The 17477-nt window shown below is 36.8% G+C and overlaps 1 pseudogene; it reads left to right on the top strand.

Moving 5' to 3' along the window:
- The first annotated feature begins 6796 nt into the window (after positions 1 to 6796).
- LOC116272581 lies at positions 6797 to 7888 on the top strand (annotated as a pseudogene).
- Positions 7889 to 17477: the final 9589 nt, after the last annotated feature.

Genomic DNA, 17477 nt, shown 5'->3' with positions numbered 1-17477 from the left:
TGATGTGCATGTGCAAAGTCAATTGAAAACCTTCTAGAAAGGATTCACCATATTAGATGCCATTGAGAACATTTATAATTCATGGGATGAGGTCAAAATATCAACATTAACAGGGGTTTGAAATAAGTTATTTCTAACCCTTACAAATGACTTTGAGGGAGTCAAGACTTTACTGCAATCTTGTGATAAAATGTGAATCAACGTGGAGTTGTTTTTGTGGATGAGCAAAGAAAATGGTCCCTTGAGATGGAATCTACTCTTGGTGAAGATGTGAACATTGTTGAAATGACAAAAAAGGATTTTGAATATTACCTAGATTTAGTTGAGAAAGCAGTAGTATGGTTTGAGAGAATTAACTCTAATTTTGAAAGCAGCTTCACTGTGGGTAAAATGCTATCAAACAGCATCACATACCATTGACAAATCTTTCATGAAAATAAGAGTCAATCAATGGGGTAACATTTATTGTCCTGTTTTAAGAAACTGCCACAACCACTCCCACCTTCAGCAACCACCGCCCTAACCAGTCAATAGCAATCAAAGACCCCCCACCAGCAAAAAGATTATGGCTCATGGAAAGCTCAGATAATCACTAGCACTTTTTAGCAATAGCATGTTTTTAAAAAGGTCTATATATTTTTTAGGCATAATGCTATTGTACACTTAATAGACCATAGTATAGTGTAAATATACATTTTATATGCACTGAGAAACCAAAAATTCATGTGACTCACATTATTGTAGTGGTCTGAAACTAAATTTGTGTTATTTCTAAGGTATTCCTGTATTATAAGCAGATAAATAGACTTCATTTTAATTTCTCACACTTATTCACTATTTTTTATAAGTATATTATTATAAATGCATAGCATTTATAAGCAGGTATATCTGCTTAATGCAGTTTTAATCCAGAAAACAAACAAAAAGAAAAAATATCTTAAGTAAGGATATTTTTCAAAGATTTTATTACTTGAGGAACTTTGTAACCGAGTCTAGGACTTGAAGCATTACCTAGCATCTGATAGCTTACTATTTATTTAAGTATTATTTTAAAAATGCTATTAATTTTGTAACTCAGCAAGTTTTAAAAGAAAAGCTGACCTCTATGTTTTTCATTTATTAACTATCTGCTCTGGAATAAAGCTAGAAACCACCATATTGTTAATAATTGAGGACTCACTCTGGGCTGAAGCTCTATGGCATAAAGTTTGTTTTATGTGTTTCGGTAAGCAAGCTGGCTCACTGCAAAAGAAAAAAGGATCTACATTTGTGGGGATTTTGTCCATTGTAGCTGCTTGTGCTGGAAGAAAGATGTACCATTACATCATATTACTCTTTACTGTTTTCACCTCTCTGTAGACTGCATTCATTCTACAAACCCAAGGTATTAAATTGTGGTCCTGATGTTCTTTGATTCTTTTCCAGATATCTGTCTACTTTGAGAAGAATTTCCGTCCCAGCCTTTGATGCTTCCTTAAATTTGATCAAGATGTACTAATGGGGATTACAACAGAAAAGAACGCTGTATTTCTACTGAGGTAAAGGGGAGCAGTACTGGAGAGACAGTGCATTTAACAGTGTTAACCTTTCAAATAAAGACACAACTCAGCCTTATTGCAGAATATATATTTTAATGAGCCCCTAGCATACCAGATTCTGAAACTGTTTACTCAGTGTTTTTGAGAAAGCTTTAAAATACCCACACGGCACGTGAATAAATATTTGAAATGTTATGAAACTGGAATAGAACTGCAAATTCCAGGTTTATGATTCAATGGACGCTAGACACTTCACATGTCCCATCAATAATAAAATTTGAGAATCTTTTTTCAGCATAGACATATTCTAAATATAGATCTATTTTCAACAAAGGTAAATTCATCTCCTTTTCAGAGACCTATGGGACATCTATCTATAAAGCCCCAAAGAACTTTTTTACCTTGGCTTGGAAAATCCCCAGAGAAGATATTAAGTTTGTTATATAGGGTTCCTCATCAATATTGTGCAATTGTTTCTTTGTAATATCAGTCATGAACGGGAATTTAAAGACATCTGGCACCAGGGTGAGTTTGGATGAAAATGGTTCAGATAAAAAGAAAATAAATATTTAAATGCACAAAATTGCTACTATATAGGAGGGATTTAAGTGAGAGAGCAGTTGAATAAGGAAGTTCTGAATTACTTCACTCTTTAGAATTTTGAAACCAAGGAGGTTTCTTGGTTTCTTCTCCCTTGAGGAGGGAGAAGAGGGAGAAAATTAAATATAATTTAGGTGCTGAAAGAAGGGGATTCCATGAGGCTTACATGACAAGGCCCAAAGAGATGCAGGCAAGCATATTTCTATACAATAATAGAAAAACTTATTTGCCCTCCATAGATAGTGGAGTATTCCTTACAAAGCAGTAACATCTCTACCACTGAAAATGAATTAGTGTAAGAGTTAGGATGGAGGGTGGGAGCACGGAGAAGATTAGAAAAGATAACTAATGGGTACTAGACTTAATATCTGGGTGATGAAATAATCTCCACAACCAACCCCCATAACAAAAATTTACCTATGGAACAAACCTTCACTTGTGTCCCTGAACTTAAAAGTGAAAAAAAAAAAAAAAAAAAACTTGGAAGAAATTCTAGTGATCATGTAGCCCAAGTCCTTGACAACATTAATGACATATGCCATTTTCCCACTGCTTGATACATCAGAGGGCGGTGATTCCATTATCTTACTAGAAAATTTTACCCGTGTGAATGGGCAACATTACTTGAAGCCAAATTTACACTTCTGTAACATTTTTCTGTTTATAATGTGTTTATTTTGGGGGTATGCAAAATAATGCAAAAGATAATTTGCATGCATCTACTACATGTACTCTTCCCAATTCTAAATATCTCCAATTTCATTAAGTTTTAGTTTTTGTAGGTAAGATTAAGGACATCTTGAAATCATGTCCTCCTAATACATTTTTATTTTTCAAAGTTTATTGTGACACTAATTTATTAACGTATTTATGTATAAGCAGGAGGACCATCCAAAAGGGAGATTTCAGAATTTATTCATCCATCCATTCATTATACAGCTTGGGATGAATATATCAGGCATTGATACTGCAAGTAGAAATATCTTTAATTGTACATGTTTGTTAAGCTTGAGAAAACTTCAGTAGATATGGATGGACTGAGAGAATGAGAATTAGAATAGGGGGAGATACATTCAGATATTTAAAAGAGTCCTAATTGTGTATGATTTTGTAAACAAATGTAAGGATGTTGGTGTTTGCTCTGAGTGAGACGGAAGTATACAGGAGATTTTAAGGGATGGCTAGACATAATTTTATTTTCACTTATTTTGCAGAGCAATATAATGATAATAATGCTAACAATAATTGTAATAGTATTATGCATTTTTCTTATTATGTTCCAGGTTGTGCTGAAAAATTACAGGGTTTACTTTACTTAACATTTGAAGTATTTTACCATAAAGCAAAATGCTCTTAAAAAATCAGTTCTTTTTTATTGTTTTCTAGAAGGTTTTACTTTTATCTTTTTTATATATTGAGATTATTTATACAGCAACACTTGAAAAGATTTCCACTGATTAATGCTTTAAAAAAACTCTGTAGAAAACTCTAGAGTAGACTGAAAAAGGGAAACTGTGCCACTATTTGTACCGTCATCTTCACCAAAATCAAAAAATGCTTTTTATGATGTATGGAGATATTCTTCATGTGTGTTTCAGTGGACACTCCTGGCAGATCTAAAAAACTGAGAAAGCTCATTTTTGGAAAGTGACCTAAAGAGTGTCATTGACGTGAATTTTAAGTAGGCACGATGATTGTTTTCATGGTTACTGTTGGATCATATCTCAGGAGCTGGAATGACAGACATTATTGAACAAATAAATCAGGACAGTAGAACTTAAAGGGTTTCATCTTAGTGCTTTCATAAATATGAAGTGCACATATTTATAATTTTCACTAATCACAAGGTAAATATAAAATTGATTCATTAAAAAAGTTTCATAAGAATTCAAAAGACATAGAATCTTGTGAAATGTAGTATTTTTACTTATGTGTCTTTTCTCTATTTCTACACCCAAGCCAATTTTTTATAAACCAGTTGATACACAAGTAGTTTTTGGGGGATGATATATTACTTAACACATTTTCTGTGTAGTAAGCGTGTATGTGTATATGTGTATGTAATTACTTTGTTGGAGTGATTCCTATGGTTTGGAACTGCTGGGACCAAATTTATGCAAAGATCTACATTTTTGAGTACTCCCTATGACTAGAGTACGTTTCCCCAGTATTTGAGAATTCTTCATTTCCTAAAGCTGTATAAACATCAGATAATCAATATTTGTAAGGATTGATAATGTAATTTATAATGAAATTGGTTTATCAGCTATTAATGTTAACTATATCATCTTCATGTAGCCTTATAACTCATTTGTGCTATTCTATTTTCCTCTGTTCCTTTCATTTTCACTTCCCTTGTAATGTTAGTCTCTTTGTACTGATTTCTGAAGAGTTCATTTATGAGTAAAGATGTTAACATTAAAAAAAAAGAAAACTCTAGGTTAAATCCCATCACAGTGATAGAGATAGAGACAGATAGACAGACAGACAGACAGACAGACACACACACACACACACACACACACAGAGAGAGAGAGAGAGAGAGAGAAGCAATCAAAATTAGAACTTTGAAGAAATCTATTAGGTAGGGGAGATTAAAATATAATAGAAAATAATAGAAAATAATTTGTTAAATTGCAATTATATTGAAAAATGAATAATTCGATTTGGTAATCTAAAGCAACCAATAACTGGGGAAATATTTTTAAAAATAGAAAGAAAAAGAAAGAAAGAAAGAAAGAAAGAAAGAAAGAAAGAAAAGAAAGAAAGAAGAAGAAAGAAACAGAGAAGAAAGAAGGAAGGAAAGAAAGAAAAGACTGTGGAGTCTTACAACTTTAATCAGAAAAGCTTTCAAGGTTAGATTCATATTTCAGACTACAGAAGAAAGACGGAAAGCCAACCATTCTAATAAAAATGGACTAAAAATTAGTAAAGATTTTATCCTACCCAATACAATTGTCTATGGTTATTTGGGGGCTAAAAATAATACATCAAAAAAAGTATAAAATTATGATCATATATAATACATGTACTATATATTAATAGTGTATGTAAGCAAGCTTATATAAAAGCACGATATATATCATGGATATACCACATGTATCATGCATCTATATATCATGCTTATATATATGTCATGCATATATCATGCTTATCAACACAGAGATTTTAGGAGAGTTAACAAAAAGCATGAAAATTATGTAGAGCTTAATAATGTTGTTAGCTAAATGCAAACATTACAAAAATATTTCATGCTTACCATCAAGAAACCTGAAATAATACAAAAAGAGATGAATACAAAATACACATGGCCATGCTTTGTAAATTGTAACTTATTATGTACCTTTTTGGCCCTTCACATCTCTGTCCCTGATTATTCTGACTTGGAAAATCTAGACTTGCCAGGTTTACACTTGTATATAGATCAAGCCGAATCATAAAAGCAGTGCAAAATTGGCAGGTGCTGACATAATTTGATTAACTATAACCCAGTGGACACATCTCAAAGTATTTCCTGAAAGAAGGGAAAGTATGTAGTGAGTTAAGAATATCAATGTACAATCTGTTATATACCAAATATTTTTTATTTTTGTCATGTTCATGAAAACATTTTCTTCTGCCTTGCCATCATTTTTCGTTGGCCTTTAAAACTTTTTTTAAAAAAGACTAGCTTTATTGAAGCAAAATTCACCTAAAATAATGTTCATCATATTTAAGCATGCAATTTAATGAGTTTTGACAAATGTATTGAGTCATGCAACCACCACTGCACTCAAGATATAGGACATTTTCATTATCCCAAAAGTTTCCTTATGACATTTTGTACTAAGTCTATTCTCTTTACCCCGGTGCCTGACAACCACTGCTCTACTTTCTGTCACTTTAATTTAGTCTTTTCTAGAATTTCATACAGATGAAATTTTACATTAAATAGTTTTTTTGTGTGTTTGACTTCTTTCAGTAAGCATACTTTATTTTAATCACAAATATGTATTTTTGTGTGTAACAGTAGTTCATTCCTTTTTATTGCTGAGTAGTATTCCATTACATGGCTACAATACAATTTGTTTATCCATTCACCCGTTGTTAGGCATTGAGTTGTTTCCAGCTTTTTGGTTATTAAGAATAAAGCAGCTATGCCAGGGACTTCCACTTCTGGGCAACTTAGAGAAACATTAACACTCAATATAAAGGGGATAAAAGAAATAAACAAAGTTCACAAGAGAGGAAAAAGACAAAATATTCAATGCTAATGAGGGAGGGATAAACCAACACTGTCAACTCAATCTAGTGGAATGTAATTTGGTACAATTTTCTTGAAAGCAATTTGAGTATCTGGACAAGAATCTTAAATTATTCTTGCTTTTTGACCCAGTAAGTCCATATGTACTACAGTATGATTGTTATAGGAGTCAAAAGTAGCATGGAAAAACTTAATATTTATTAGGAAAGTTGTTCAATACCTTGTAATTTATCTTTCAATTGTATATTTTGTGATCATCAAGAATTGTATTTTCAAAGAATTGTAATGACATAAAATGATCTTGATATAATTGTAAATGAATAAAAAGGACAAAAGAATTTAAAAACAAGAATATCAATATAATTTAAATAGAGTTCATAATTTGGAAATTGGTTGAGGTTGCAAAATCAAGCATTATTGAATGGCCCAGGAATATAAGTAGCTACATATAAACAGAGTTTCCAGTAGAAAACCAAGCCAGGCCAGGGCTTCAGCACTATGTTTACAATATGTTTTTATTCTGTTGGTTCAGTTTAGATTGTGAAAAATGCTTTTTGTATCTTTTTCTCTGGATGAGAATAATCTCACTACTCTTTCCTTATACAGGACAACTTTATTGGCACAAAAACTAGCATGTTTCCTAATTGATGAGCATCATGCATGGAGCCAACAGCTCCAGCCTGACACCAAGATATTTCATTCTCAGGGGGATTCCTGGGCCGGAAGCTGCACACATCTGGATCTCCCTGCCTTTCTGCTTCATGTACATCATTACTGTTGTGGGGAATTATGGACTTATATAGCTCATTAGCCATGAGGAGGCACTGCACCAACCCATGCACTACTTCCTAACCTTGCTGTCTCTTACAGATGTTACTGGATGCATGTCATTTGTTCCCAATATGTTATGTATTTTTTGGTTTGGCCTCAAGGAAATTGACTCTATTGCCTGCCTTGTGCAGATGTTTTTCATCCACATGCTGATGGGCATGGAGTGTGGGGTGCTCATGGTTATAGCTCTAGACTACTATGTGGCCATTTGCTACCCTCTACACTATTCCACCATCCTCACCAACACTGTAATTACCAAAGTTGGGCTTGTCACCTTCATTTGAAGTGTGTTGCTTATGATTCCATTTGCTTTCCTGATCAAGCGTCTTCCCTATTGCAAGGGTAACCTCATCCACCACACCTATTGTGACCATATGTCTGTGGCCAAATTATCCTGTGCTAATGTCCAGATTAATTCCATCTATGGTCTCATAGCTGCCATATTGATTGGGGGGGGTTGACATATTCTGTATCTCCATATCTTACACCATGGTTATCTGTGCTGTAGAGAATTTGTCATCTGCAGATGCTCACCACAAAGCCTTCAGTACCTGTACATCACATATATGTGCTATTTTCATCACCTATGTCCCAGCCTTTTTCAAATTCTTCACTCACCACTTTGGGGAACACACCATACCTGGATAAGCAGGTAAAGATGTTATATTGATGAAAATTATATTCTTATTTGCTAACATAAATGATATATTTTAATATCACATTATATAGAGTCAAATAGAAAAATAGATTAATCATACCATGTATTTTTGCAATAAGATTTTCATACTTGGGAGTAAATCCTGAGTTTTATTTTATTTATTTATTTTTTTGAGACGGAGTCTTGCTCTGTCACCCAGGCTGGAGTGCAGTGGCTGGATCTCAGCTCACTGCAAGCTCCGCCTCCCGGGTTCACGCCATTCTCCTGCCTCAGCCTCCCGAGTAGCTGGGACTACAGGCACCCGCCACCTCGCCCGGCTAGTTTTTTGTATTTTTTAGTAGAGACGGGGTTTCACTGTGTTAGCCAGGATGGTCTCGATCTTCTGACCTCGTGATCCGCCCGTCTCGGCCTCCCAAAGTGCTGGGATTACAGGCTTGAGCCACCGCGCCCGGCCTGAGTTTTATTTTTTTAAAAAAGCTAAAATTATAAAGTGCCTCTGTGTGATGTAAATCATAAGCTTATCAATAGTAAACTTGTTATATCTTAGAATTAGGTTTTTTCACTTGGTAAAGTTTGTTTATCAGGTAACTTCATTTAAGCCATTCAAAACCTATCAAACAGATCAATAAATTACTTTTCCTAAATTGTCATTTTAAAGCATATACAAGGTCTAATGTTATAATAATGTTTCATATTTATTATTTCACCAACCTTTTACTTCAAAACTATGAGATAGGTAAAATTGTCTGCATTACAAAAATGAAGAATATGAGGTACACAAGAAGAAAGACTAGAAGAATCTTAGAATATTACAATTAAAATTTGAAAGCAATAATGTCAATAGACCTATGCCGGGGGTGGGGGAAGAAACAACAGCAACAGCAACAAAGTAAAACAGGAACATATCCTTAAAATTTGGATAAGTAAAATGCAATAAATAAGATGTATTTGAGGCACACGAGTAACAATCGCAAATTAATTTTGTTATCTTCATCATTACAAATTCAAAAGTAGGTTTCATGAAAAAAAAAGACTCTGAAAACTAAGACTCAAAATTGAATTACAGCCAGCAGGCCAATATCTTTGAGAAATTTCAAAAAGAAGTATAAGGTGGATGGCCATAGAACAAAATTCTACTCAGTATTCATGGGAGAGGGGAGAGAGAGAGAGGAGAGAGAGATAGAGGTAGAGACAGAGATAGAGATGGAGATATAGATAAAGTTAGAGATAGAGATAGAGATGATAGAGATAGAGATAGAGATGATAGAGAGAGAGATAGAGATGGGAGACAGAGAGACAGAGAGAGAGAGAGAGAGAGAGAGAGAGAGAGGGAGAGAGAGAGAAAAGGGAAGGAAATAAAAGGGAAGCAGAGGGAAACCAAGAGGACTGAGAAAGATAGTGATAAACATTTTATTTCAAGCTGCATCTTGTGCCCTAGAGATGCATTTTATTTCAGGTTGCATCTTGTGCCCTAGAGATGGGTGGCAGAGATCAGCAGGCTTTCTGAAACAGACCCAATATTCCTACATCAACTTCACACAGTTAGATTAGATCTAGAACCAAGGTATCAAAGAACTCACATTGAGGGTTCAATTTGTTAAACCATGTTTCTTTTTCAAACTATAAGAGATATATTAATACTCCCAAGGGAAAGGAAGAAAAATAAAATGACAAAGTGATACAAAGTATGGGGAAGATTATCTTGTTTCTACAGAATCTCCAGATCCACTAAGTCAATCATTTCAGATGGGCCACATGTTCAGAGATAAAGAAAATGGAACAAAATAATAACACAGGTGGGAGGACACAAAATACAGCAAACATTCCATAGGAACTGCTTCCTCTCACAAGTCTCTACTAATAGTTGTGTTTTGTGTTTTACTGAATTGGCAAAATTAACTAGTATCTTATCTCACTCTTTCCCTGAGTTATGTCCCTTATAAATTAATAACAAATGTACTTTCCCTTAAATTAAAAAAAACTATAGATATAGCTTGTTGTTGGATATAAAAATGCTCTAGGAATAAGTGCTCGGTGTCACAAAGTGAAACCCGCACTCAGGCAAAAGTTCTCTTAGCAAGGCAATTTACTTCTGCAGAAGGGTGCCACTCACATCAATCAAGATCACAAGAGCACAGAGAACAAAGAACAGCGAGCTTTAATGTCTAACGGTAGTTTCTACTTCTGTGTCACTCCCCCATGGGCTGGGGTCAGACTGCACAATCTCAGCTAACCTGGTTTGTTACTTGCAGATATCTTTCTAAATACGGAAGGGAAGGGAGACGTGTGGAACAGTGGTGAGGCCTGTGAGATGTGCAGTTTCGGAGGAACAATGGGTGCAGGTAACTAAGGGAACAGATGTGAGTTATTGATTAGAGCTGACGGGAAGCAGGTAGGCTGTTTTACAGTAATTAGGGGCAAGGAGGAACAGGTAAGTTGAGTTTGAGAACAAAAGACAAGGAAGTTAGCAGGCTAAATCTTTGAAGAGAAACTCAGAGAAATTCATTGTATCTTACAATTCTTCCATTTTAATTTTCTTACGATTCTTTCTCTTCAAATGTTTTTAACATGTCTTGGCTTTGCCATTTGATTTGATCTTCTAAAAGGAAAAGCTTACTTGAATAAGGTGGTGGAGAACTAAGGGAGGCTTTAGTAAGTGCTGTTTGTAAAATCCTTTGTATTAGCCTACAGATGCATGGTATGACACAACACCCAACAAGAATGAGTACACCTATTACGATTGCAAGAGAAATATGAATTGAGGCTATGATTCTTTTCCATTTACTGAACTACTTTCTTAGCCATCCTGAAATAGGGTCACTGACTCTAGATTTTCAGCTAATTTATTGGATAAAGTGATAAGTCTTTGTAAGGCCTTCGTTATGCTCCTATGAGGGCAGTGTTGTTTGGGATGAAGGTACAACATTGGGTTTTAATCATAACACAAACCCCACCTTTTTGGCTAATAACATGTCTAGAGCTATTCTGTTTTCTTAAGCTATTGGGCTAGTAGGCTTTAACTGGTCAGCTATTCCTTTGATAGCATCCTTGGTGTAATTAACAAACTGTTGCTGATTACAATAGATGTAATTTATTTTGTACATTTTTATTAATAGTTACTTTAATAGTACATTTTTATTAATAGTTACTTGTGGAAATACAAATTCAAATCCTGAAGTTATTTGGTCTCAGGCTTTGAACCTGTCAGGCACTCCTCGTGGAACACTAATGGCATCTATGTACACTTGAGAGTCAAAAGACTTATAAAGGGCTTCTCTTATTTTTCAGTGTTGTGGTTTTTCTTTACCTGGTTGATGAAATGCTAGAGTGAAAGGGATAGCCAATTGGACAAGAGCACAAGTGCCGCTCCTGTTACTTGGCAGAGCGTCCAGTAAGGGTATACTGCAATACTACCATACATCCGCTCAAGGATGACTAAAGGCAGACTGATGGGTAAGCTTTTGCAAGGGGCTAAGCTTGCTGCAACCTGTTAAAGTTCCAAGGAACACCAAGTTCTCCTCCTGTGGTGAGAGACATGAGGTGAAACTGATGTTGGGGCCTGACCTGCAGGGCGTTGGACTTCAGGATATAGCAGAGAGAGAGTTTGGCATGATTTGTTGCCTTAGGCTGTGGAATCTTGGAAAAGAGCTGCTATACAGCCCATGCCTGGTTGACTGAAGGACTATCCTAGTGGAAAGGAGACAATCTGGGTCTCTGGTCTGCTGTGCACCCAAGAATAACAATTACTTTTGTTCAAAGTGCAGACAGAATATTGAATCCATCCCAACTAGGCATCTATATCTTGATATCTTGTTTCAATTGCTAGAGTTTGTCTTAGAACCTTCACTTCTATAATATTTACTTTGACACTGTTGTTGAGCAGGGTAGAAAGTTAAGAAGGAGAAGGGAGGGTCAATAAAGCATATTTTAAAGGGGCCTACAGTGTCGTATCCATTGGCCTCTGCTCCTAAGTCATAAAAGTGTTCTAAAGGAAGTGTATGGTTGGTAGAGGTAGGGACATTAATAGAGATAGTTACTGGGTTACAATGGTAAAGTTGGTAACTAGAGGGGGTAGTTCCTTTGGTAAGGAGGAGGTAAGATTTTAGGTTGGTACAGGCTTCTGGGGAGGTCCCGCTGTGTTCATTGGTAGTCAAGACATCTGCTCATTGAGAACATCTGCTCATTGAGAACATATCTCCTAACTTGAGGTGCCTTGGTATCCCCACTATGAGCAAGGCGTGGGAGTCAGTGGTTTCTCTGGGGCAGAGGTATTTTTCTAAAGGAGAGACATACCTTTGCCATTGTTCATCCTCTTCACAAGGCATAACAAGGCAAGCACCAAAGGTAATGATTTGGGGTGTGTCTGACTTAGTTACATTGATAACAAGGTCAGCAATAGAATGAAGAAAGAAGAAAGGGTAACAGAATAGATAAAAGAGAGCTAAGCTTTTCTTAACTTTAGTTTGAGGGGGGTTTTCCCTTGGAGAATGGTCCATGACTTTGGGGATGGTGATGCTTTCTTGACTCGGGTATGATGGGTCCATCTTTTGCTATTTGGACTACAGTTTCAGTGGTTAGAAGCACTATGCCAGCTCCTTAGGCTGGTGTCGATGTACTGGGAACTTTAGGGGTGGCGCCTGTACTGGAAAATTCTGAGTTCTGAGGGAAGAGAAAGTGGAAGATAAACCAAGTATGTAGGAATGTTGGCAGTAGATTGTTTTGGGAGGTGGTTTGGACTTACTAGGGTAATAGGAAGACAGAAGACATTTGATCTATAACAACCAAGTCTCTAGACTTGTTTGGCTAAGGGTATACATTCCTATACATGTATAAACTTTGACTGTGTTATACATCTCTTGGGATCTTTAATGAGTAATATTTTTTTGAGTTCCCTTTAGTGCCTACAGGAGAAATGGCAGCCTGTTCAGCTTATCTAATTTGCTAGGTTTTTTTTTTTTGAAAGGCAGGCTTTTCTGGTGCTTGGGGACATGGACAATAGATACTTGGGTGATTAACTCCTCATGAACAAGGCTTTGACTTTTACTATTAATCCAGTCTGAAATTTGCTAAATGTATGAACCACTGTAAAAGCGTATTTAGAATTAGTATAGATGGTTCTTTCCTGGTCCTACAGGTACTTTAAAGCTTGACTAAGTGCATACAGCTTATAAATTTCTCTAGGAACTTCTTTATTAACTGCTGAACACCTGTTGCATTCTTTTTCCCTTCATCATTCCTGAAGAGGGTTTCTTCTAAGTTTGGTCAGACGTTTGTAATCAGTTAAATCTAAACATGTGTGCTTTCTTTTTAGATTTGGATCTCTTGTTAAGAAACTTGCAAGGTTAAGTGAATTATCAGTAGTTAATGTTAAACTATCCTTTTTAACTCATACTTACACAAATATAATAGTTTTCTGGTGGTACATTTTAATATAAGTGACTTTAAAGAATCAAAGTTCTTTTCTGGTGGATATTTTCACTTTTCACACTGGCCTGACCATAATAAGTGCTAATAGATTATCTACTACTTGCTCAGGAAACTTAGCTGCAGGGATGACTAGCTGCTTGGAGCCGTATGTGAAGCCCCGTATTTACTTGGCTCCGGCAAAAGTAAGGCGTATGTCCCATAATGTAGTCTGCTCAGGGCATAGGCTGCGGCCTGGTCCGCGTGTCCCACAGAGTTGCCGTCAGTATGGTGCAGGGACCCTAGACCAGCCAGGGGTCAGGAGCATGGGCTTTTTCTGCCATGGGGGTGCACTATAGGCCAGATGATGCCAACAGCATGTTGCGGCAGATTCTTGATGTTGCTAGCCTGGCAAAAGCCACCTGGCGAATTAGGAGCTTGGAGTCCTTTCAGAGAGTGGGACTTAAGACAGGCTGGGCCTGAGGGGAAGAGTTCGGGGTATTAGGTGGGGGACTAGGGGTCTTAGGCGGAGGATGATCCAGGGGATCCCCTGTGCTGTTCTCTTTGCTAGGATCCCCTGAGCACCCTCCTTCACTGTCTCCACAGTAGGGGCAGGTGCATAAGAGAAAAGGGAGGACAGGTCTTTGCCTCCAACAACAAGCATAGTCCAGTTCTTGAGAAACTGGGTTTTTATTATTTACATGTTAAATGAAAAGTTGAGATAGTATATCCTCAGTTGACCCAAACTTTGGCCAGAAGATTGAGGGACTGCGGATAGGTCTTTGAGTCCCAATAGAAAAGCAATATTTGATAATTTGTTGCTTTTTGTTATGTTTAGTTCTTTCATTATTTTCCCAACATTTTAGCATGAGACCTAGGGGTCTATCCGGTGGTATATCTTTGTTACTATTCGTATCTTTTTTGATGAGACTTAGGAGACTATCAGGTGGTATATTTTTGTTAGTATTCTTATCATTTTTGCTTGTAATATTTTCCATATGGGGTCTTCGCTAGGTGCAAAAATCTCTCATATTAGGAATTTCTTGCCTAGCAGGGGATTGCTGTGGCTCAACCCCATCATACTAGAGATTTCTTGCCTATTTGTGTGTGTAAGACCCCCCTTGTGTGGTATATTTGTGTGGTATATTTTTGTTAGTATTCTTATCATTTTTGCTTGTAATATTTCCCATATTGGGTCTTCGCTAGGTGCAAAAATCTCTCATATTAGGAATTTCTTGCCTAGCAGGGTATTCCTTGCGGCCTAACCCCTTATATTAGGAGACCTCTTGCCTATTCTTCACTGGAAGCTTTACTAAGGCTCAATTCACCTATTCTTTAGCCCCACCTGCTGGAGGCTCTTTGCACTCTTTTTTCACTTTGTCCACTCTGGCCGCTTTCCTCTCAGGAGTGTTTCAGGTTCCTCTTAGCATTGATGGCGAGTCAGTATAAACCCCTGACGGGACCCCTGAAGGGCCGCCCATGTTAGGTGACCATGGAACTGCAGATTGGACTCATTCATTCTGCACAGCAGTAGTATTTGTTACCTTTCACTCACTTTCAAACTTCAGAATGCCCGGACCCCTGGTCCCTGACCACCAAGGAAGTACTTTGTCGCCCCTGTGACATTTCCTACCTCGGTCTGTGCACAGAGTTTACCTGGTCACCGTGGTATTGCAAGCCTCTCCTCCCCACATTGCTGAGAGCCTGGGTTTATTCATCCCAATGAGTGAGTCTCCATCTCCCCTCCTTGAGACCACTGCAATGGGGCAATAGAATGCATCTCCCCTGGGTAGGGTGGACCGAAGACCCCTTTCTGAAGGAGAATGGGGATCCTGGACGAGCCCCCAGAATTATTGGATGTAGAAATGCTCTAGGAATACATGCTCAGTGCCTCAAAGTGAAACCAGCACTCAGGCAAAAGTTATCTTAGCAAGCCAATTTATTTCTGCAGAAGGGTGCCACTCAAGTCAATCAAGACTGCAAGAGCACAGCAAACAAAGGAGAGTAGTGAGCTTTTATCTCTGACAGTAGTTTCTGCTTCTGTGTCACTCCCCCATGGACTGGGGTCAGACCGTACAATCTGAGCTGACCTGATTGCCTACTTGCAAATATCTTTCTAAATATGGAAGGGAAGGGGGACGTGAGGTACAGTGGTGAGGCATGTGAGACATGCAGTTTCAGGGGAACAATGAATGCAGGTAACTAAGGGAATGGATGTGAGTTATTGATTAGAACTGACAGGAAGCGGGTAGGCTATTTTACAGTAACTAGGGGAAAGGAGGAACAGGAAAGTTGAGTTTGAGAGCAAAAGACCAGGAAGTTAGCAGGCTAAATCTTTGAAGAGAAACTCAGACAAAATTATTGTATCTTACATCGTCTTTCAAAAAAAAAAAAAAAAATTAAAGCTATTTTCAAAGCAGTCCTATAAAAAAGCTGAAAAATGAATACCATTGCCCAAGGATAGTTTTACTATTCGCTGGGCTAATTAAAGACTAGAAATTTAAACGTGCCCCAGAGATTCTGGTACATCGTGTCTTTGTTCTCATTGGTTTCAAAGAACATCTTTATTTCTGCCTTCATTTCGTTATTTACCCATTCTGGAGAGGCTACCACAATCTGAATTTAGTACAAGAAGATATTGTATTATGAGAAAGAACAAATAGCAGTAAGTTTAAGGAAAGGAAGAGAGATTTGGGAAAAGGGTATAATTAATTATTCTACATTTCCTTTTACTTCAACTATAGGGGCTTCATTTAGACTAACATTCTTCCTGTGTAACTCATTCCTCTGAGTAGGAGAAGCATCAGCTATCAGTGAGTTATGGGTTAGTTACATGCTGAGCCTTGATGCTTCACAGAAGTCAATCTCCCTGTCTGAATAGGCTGCATTCTGGTCTGTCCACATTAGCAAACTCAGTGGCCGACCTTTCCAAAAGAGATTTGTATGTGTCTGTGCTAGGTATTGGATGAGCAAGCCAGTCTAAATCAGAGGCAAGGCCATTTTGACTGAAAAATCTAAAGCCTCATTTTCCCAGATGTATATCATAAAATTGTTGACATTCTGTGTCAACTTCCTTACCTCCTGTGTGTCTCAGCTCTGAACTGAGGAGGAAAGTATAAGGTTGTATTAACAGGCCCTAAAAATTCCTGAAACATTTTAAAATGGAATTATGATGGAAAGATAAACAAATAAGGCAGGGGTAAAGTCAAATGAAGCAAAAGCACAAAGGAATGTATTATAAGTATAATGAGATGTAATGTCACAAATGACAAATATCAGAAAAGACTTCCAGAAGAAACAAATGCTCAAGGTGATACTGAAATATAAACTGGTGTTAACAATGTGGAAGGGGAATGGGAGGTACTGTTTAAGGAAGAGGAAATGGCCAGCATGGAGGTCTTGAGAAATGAATGTGCCACACATGAAGGGACTGAAAACAAGATTAAGTGGGCTCGAATCAGAGGCCAGTTCTATCCAAGTTTATAGTACACAATTTTTTTTTAAACCTAATGCATTACCTTTTTGTTGTTTTGTTGTTGTTGTTTTGCTTCATACTAAACCTAAAGTCCTATGCCTATGATGTCAGGTAACTTCATAGAGTCATTTTTGGGTTTATGGTATGAACAAGAGAGATAATGAAAAGGTTTAAAAAGATGAATGATAAAAGCTTTCCAACTGGAGATAACAATTTTTTTAATGTGATACAGAAAGTTGAGAAAATAATTTTTGTAATCACTATTGGGAAAAGTGGCTAACCACATAGAATATATTAAAATATTTATAATATATGATATATAAATATAATTTATTTTATTTATTTATTTTTTTCACAGTTGATGGGACTTCACATTATTTTTTTTTATTTTTTTTATTTTTTAATTTATTTATTATTATTATACTTTAAGTTGTAGGGTACATGTGCATAACGTGCAGGTTTGTTACATATGTATAGTTGTGCCATGTTGGTGTGCTGCACCTATCAACTCGTCATTTATATAAGGTATAACTCCCAATGCAATCCCTCCGCCCTACCCCCTCCCCATGATAGGCCCCAGTGTGTGATGTTCCCCTTCCTGAGTCCAAGTGATCTCATTCTTCAGTTCCCACCTATGAGTGAGAACATGCGGTGTTTGGTTTTCTCTTCTTGTGATAGTTTGCTAAGAATGATGGTTTCCAGCTGCATCCATGTCCCTACAAAGGACAT

This window comes from Papio anubis, unplaced genomic scaffold, assembly GCF_008728515.1.
Source record: "Papio anubis isolate 15944 unplaced genomic scaffold, Panubis1.0 scaffold1302, whole genome shotgun sequence".
Taxonomy (NCBI): domain Eukaryota; kingdom Metazoa; phylum Chordata; class Mammalia; order Primates; family Cercopithecidae; genus Papio; species Papio anubis.
This window is presented reverse-complemented; position numbering and strand designations above follow the sequence as displayed.